We start from the raw sequence: 6,385 nt of genomic DNA on the forward strand, positions 1-6,385 counted from the left end.
GACAAGACAAGGTCACCAAGACCACGTCACCTGGTGAAGAGACACCAAGACCACGTCACCTGGTGAAGAGACACCAAGACCACGTCACCTGGTGAAGAGACACCAAGACCACGTCACCTGGTGAAGAGACACCAAGACCACGTCACCTGGTGAAGAGACACCAAGACCACGTCACCTTGTTTTTAGCTGCCTTTAATCCCCAAGGGGATCAATAAAGGAATATCTTATCTTATCTTAAATGTATTGATATTTTTGCTTAATTTTATACTCACCTCCAGACCATTCCAGAGTGATACACCACAAACTGCAATGCACATACTTTTAAGAGTTGTACGTGTACCGTAGGTTGTTTTAAAGCCTCACCAGCATCACACACCTCACCATCACACACACCTCACCATCACACACACCTCACCATCACACACCTCAGCATCACACACACCTCACCATCACACACCTCACCATCACACACACCTCACCATCACACACACCTCACCATCACACACCTCACCATCACACACACCTCACCATCACACACACCTCACCATCACACACCTCAGCATCACACACACCTCACCATCACACACACCTCACCATCACACACACCTCACCATCACACACACCTCACCATCACACACCTCACCATCACACACACCTCACCATCACACACCTCAGCATCACACACACCTCACCATCACACACACCTCACCATCACACACACCTCACCATCACACACCTCACCATCACACACACCTCACCATCACACACCTCACCATCACACACCTCACCATCACACACACCTCACCATCACACACCTCACCATCACACACACCTCACCATCACACACCTCACCATCACACACACCTCACCATCACACACCTCACCATCACACACCTCACCATCACACACACCTCACCATCACACACCTCACCATCACACACACCTCACCATCACACACCTCACCATCACACACACCTCACCATCACACACCTCACCATCACACACCTCACCATCACACACACCTCACCATCACACACCTCACCATCACACACACCTCACCATCACACACCTCACCATCACACACACCTCACCATCACACACACCTCACCAGCAACACACACCTCACACCTCTGAGCCACACAGACGCAAGATGTATTAGACGGAGTTGAATCATTAAGACGCTGTTCCGACACGTTCAGTGTGTTTAGGAAAAGAACCGCGCAGCCAAACAAAGCATCCGACCTACCGGGAAGCATGGCACGATAACTACATAACGCCCGGGGACACGTGTATTGTACATCGCATCGCGTGTTCGGTTATATGCAGACGCGCGTGGGTCCGTTGTGGCCGTATGGGAGGTCTCTTCGGCGACTCTCGACTCGAGTGGCTGATTAAAGAAGCTCCTGTTGGGAGCGACTGTGGGGAGAAATGCCGTGGGGTTCTGTAGTAGAACGGATGTGATTGATGGGCGTTTGACAAGGCCTCCAGTGTTTACAGTACGTCTGCTTGGAATGCCTCCTAGGGTTCCTCTCGCACCACGAGGGGAAGGCAGATCGAGCCCAGTCCTAACCCAGACCCAGACCCAGACCCAGTCGAGCAGCGCTGTTCTGTTCAGTCGGGCAGTGCTGTTCTGTTCAGTCGCCTAGTTCGCTGCTGAACAGTCTACCAGGTTGTCTCTCTCTCTCTCTCTCTCTCTCTCTCTCTCTCTCTCTCTCTCTCTCTCTCTCTCTCTCTCTCTCTCTCTCTCTCTCTCTCTCTCTCACACCCGGTCCTGATGAAGTAGGGCTTCTGGCTAGAGTAATGGGAATGAATGAAACACTATATGCACACACACACACACACACACACACACACACAGCGGTGTAGTATGTTTTAGTATGTACTATATTTTTTATTACCTAATGTAATCTCGGCATCATTGAACAATGCATTCCCGAGAGATAAATAAAGGTTAAACACACACATTTGAATACTTTATTTGGTTCCACAAATTATATTACATAAGCAGGGATTCAAATGTATCGGGGCCAAGCAGCACGGAACACTTAATAAGGGACAAGATAGCACCTCCTTCTTCACGCGGCTAAGCTGCCAATAATAGCTTGTTTGGCTTTTCTTTTAGACATTGCAGCAATTCTCAGACCGGTCATGGTGCATTTGTATACATGGCCAAGACTTCCGAATACAACTACACTATATCTACACCTGTACCCAAGGTCGGCCATCACACTGAGCAGTGGTTGGTATTTGATATACTTGTCCCGGAAGGCCTGGTCCATGTACAGATCAAAGGCACAGCCTACTTCTATGACCAGCACCTCCCTGTGGCTGGTGTCAACAAGAACAACATCCAGTGTATTTGGTATGTTAGCGAAGACATCGTTGGTAAGACCAAACACACATGCACACACACACACACACACACACACACACACACACACACACACACACACACACACACACACACACACACACACACACACACACACACACACACACACACACACACACACACTCTCCCTCTCGCCCCCATCTCTCTCTCCCTCCCCCCCTCTCTCTCTCCCCCCCTCTCTCCCTCCCCCCCTCTCTCTCTCCCCCCTCTCTCGCTCTGTCTCTCTCTCTGCCTCTCCCCCTCTCCCTCCCTCTCCCTCCTCTCCCCCCTCTCTCTAACCTCTTGTTTTAGTGTAAGATGCTCTTATATCTCTTCCACCTCTCGGAGCAGCAGGCTGAGGCTCCGCCCCTCGTGTAGATGAAAGGATGGAGAGAGCTGAGGCTCCGCCCCTCGTGTAGATGAAAGGATGGAGAGAGCTGAGGCTCCGCCCCTTGTATAGATGAAAGGATGGAGATAGCTGAGGCTCCGCCCCTTGTGTAGATGAAAGGATGGAGAGAGCTGAGGCTCCGCCCCTCGTGTAGATGAAAGGATGGAGAGAGCTGAGGCTCCGCCCCTCGTGTAGATGAAAGGATGGAGAGAGTTGCGGCTCCGCCCCTCGTGTAGATGAAAGGATGGAGATAGCTGAGGCTCCGCCCCTCGTGTAGATGAAAGGATGGAGAGAGCTGAGGCTCCGCCCCTCGTGTAGATGAAAGGATGGAGATAGCTGAGGCTCCGCCCCTCGTGTAGATGAAAGGATGGAGAGAGCTGAGGCTCCGCCCCTCGTGTAGATGAAAGGATGGATAGAGCTGAGGCTCCGCCCCTCGTGTAGATGAAAGGATGGAGAGAGTTGAGGCTCCGCCCCTCGTGTAGATGAAAGGATGGAGAGAGCTGAGGCTCCGCCCCTCGTGTAGATGAAAGGATGGAGAGAGCTGAGGCTCCGCCCCTCGTGTAGATGAAAGGATGGAGAGAGTTGAGGCTCCGCCCCTCGTGTAGATGAAAGGATGGAGAGAGTTGAGGCTCCGCCCCTCGTGTAGATGAAAGGATGGAGATAGCTGAGGCTCCGCCCCTCGTGTAGATGAAAGGATGGAGAGAGTTGTGTGTAAATGAAACCAGAGGAGATGTCTTCAGGGGAATCCTCAGCATGTAAATAATAGATATACAGTACCTTGGGATCTAAGCTAATGGGAATGAATGAAACACTATAACAACTTTCTGTTACACAAACAAACACACAAACACAAGCACACGCACACACACATAGATTAACCCTTTCACTGCCGCACTACCGAACGGTTAACCCTTTCACTGCGGCGCTTCAGTAGCACACCACATGAGTGGCGAAGCGGTCGTCCCGGGTGCGTCTATGCTTTTACCAAACGGTTCGTGTTTCCGCGTTCCCGTTTTGCGCTCTGATTGGCCACGCACGTTTCTGGTCATGTGACATGTGCGCCCAATCGCACGACGAGCAGTGTCTTAGCCCATTTCCGCGTCGAACAGCCTGCAAACGACCTAACGCCTAGTTTATCACCGGTTAAGCTTATAGGCGACTCTTTCGAAGTTGGTTATGGTTAGAGTTTGGAATCAGGGCTGGCGTTCTTCTATCACCCTGCTCTAAGACAAACTCTAACCTTAACCGACTTCGAAAGAGCGCCTAAGCTTAACCGTCCAAAGAACTTGCCGTCACACGATTGGGGCGCACATGTCACATGACCAGAAACGGACGTCTACCCTTCTTCTCCTCCCGTTTCTCCCTCTCTCCTCTGTCGGTCCTGCGCGACCAGGAAAAAGCTGTCGGACCAGGAAAAGCTAATAAAGATAATAAAAAAATTATAAAAAAAACGTTCACTGCGACAATACACAGAAGGTTAACCCTTTCACCGCCAACACAACAGCAGGTTAACCCTTTCACTGCCACACTACAGGAGGTTAACCTTTTACTACCTTTTTGTGATAGTAAAGGGTTGACCTTCTGTAGTGTGTGGCAGTGAAAGGGTTAATAATGACTAGTGAAATGGCTAGGTCCTGCCTCCCGGTCTCCGTGGGAACAGAGAGAGGGCAGAAGAGGAACATGTCTTTGATTGGCTGAAACTCAAACGGGTGATAATTGACAGCAATGCAGCGTAGAAAGTAGGAGCTGTCGTCGCCTCTCAGCTCAAGACGTCTGCGGAGGAACGCGTGAAACAATTGTGCTTTGTGCCGCGGTCACGCCTTTAAACCCTTTCATTGCCACACGACAGAAGGTTAACCCTTTCCTATCACACAACCGACGGTCGCCGTCGTTGTGTGATATACGGCAGTAAAAGGGGTAACCTTCTGTGTATTGTCGCAGTGGAAGGGTTAACCGTTTTGGTAGTGCGGCAGTGAAAGGGTTAACTAACCAATCACAGTGCTCGCTGCTGCGGTCATGCCTTGAAGTAACCAATCACAGCGCTCACTGCTGCGGTCATGCCTTGAAGTAACCAATCACAGCGCTCACACTGCTGCGGTCATGCCTTGAAGTAACCAATCACAGTGCTCACTGCTGCGGTCATGCCTTGAAGTAACCAATCACAGTGCTCACTGCTGCGGTCATGCCTTGAAGTAAACCAATCACAGCGCTCACTGCTGCGGTCATGCCTTTAAGTAACCAATCACTGGCCAGAGGGATTAGCAGGCTATGGCTAAAAGACTTCTGGTAACGCGTGTGTGTGTGTGTGGCGTGCGTGTGTATGCAGCGTGTGTGTGTGCGTGTGTATGTGTGTGCGTGTGTATGTGTGTGTGTGTGTGTGTGTGTGTGTGTGGTGTGCGTGTGTGTGTGTTTGTGTGTGTGCAGCGCGTGTGTGTGCGTGTGTATGTGTGTGCGTGTGTGTGTGTGTATGTGTGTGTGTGTGTGTGTGTTTGCGTGTGTGTGTGTTTGTGTGTGTGTGTGTCAGGTTCTCCCACTTTTCAGCCCCCAGATGCCAGGGTTGAGTGGTCTCAGGTTGTGTGTGTGTGTGTGTGTGTGTGTGTGTGTGTGTGTGTGTGTGTGTGTGTGTGTGTGTGTGTGTGTGTGTGTGTGTGTGTGTGTGTGTGTGTGTGTGTGTGTGTGTGTGTGTGTGTGTGTGTGTGTGTGTGTGTGTGTGTGTGTGTGTGTGTGTGTGTGTGTGTGTGTGTGTGTGTGTGTGTGTGTGTGTGTGTGTGTGTGTGTGTGTGTGTGTGTGTGTGTGTGTGTGTGTGTGTGTGTGTGTATGTGTGTGTGTGTGTGTGTGTGTGTGTGTGTGTGTGTGTGTGTGTGTGTGTGTGTGTGTGTGTGTGTGTGTGTGTGTGTGTGTGTGTGTGTGTGTGTGTGTGTGTGTGTGTGTGTGTGTGTGTGTGTGTGTGTGTGTGTGTGTGTGTGTGTGTGTGTGTGTGTGTGTGTGTGTGTGTGTGTGTGTGTGTGTGTGTGTGTTGCCCCCCCTCCCCTCAGCTGTCATCTGCCCAGGCTTTGATCTCAGTGGGTTTCTGTGAGATAGAAGAAAGTCGCCCCTAATGTTTTTTTTAAAGATCAGCTCATTTGAACCATCAGTCAAATCTACCGTAAAAAGCAACTATTGACCGTAACATCTAGTTAAATTATTAATGCAAAGAGTACAGTACAATTATCCAGTTGACATGTTGATGGTGGCCCCCTATGCCTCCCCTCTCCTCTCTCTCCTCTCCTCTCCTCTCCTCTCCTCTCCTCTCCTCTCCTCTCCTCTCCTCTCCTCTCCTCTCCTCTCCTCTCCTCTCCTCTCCTCTCCTCTTCTCCTCTTCTCCTCTCCTCTCCTCTCTCCTCCCCTCTCTCCTCCCCTCTCCTCCTCTCCTCCCTCCCTTCTCTCCCCTTCTCCTCTCCTCTCCTCTCCTCTCCTCTCCTCTCCTCTCCTCTCCTCTCCTCTCCTCTCCTCTCCTCTCCTCTCCTCTCCTCTCCTCTTCTCCTCTTCTCCTCTCCTCTCCTCTCTCCTCCCCTCTCCTCCTCCCCTCTCCTCCTCTCCTCCCCTCCCTTCTCTCCCCTTCTCCTCTCCTCTCCTCTCCTCTCCT

This window comes from Notolepis coatsorum, assembly GCF_963971535.1.
Source record: "Notolepis coatsorum genome assembly, chromosome: 1".
NCBI classification, from domain to species: Eukaryota; Metazoa; Chordata; class Actinopteri; order Aulopiformes; family Paralepididae; genus Notolepis; species Notolepis coatsorum.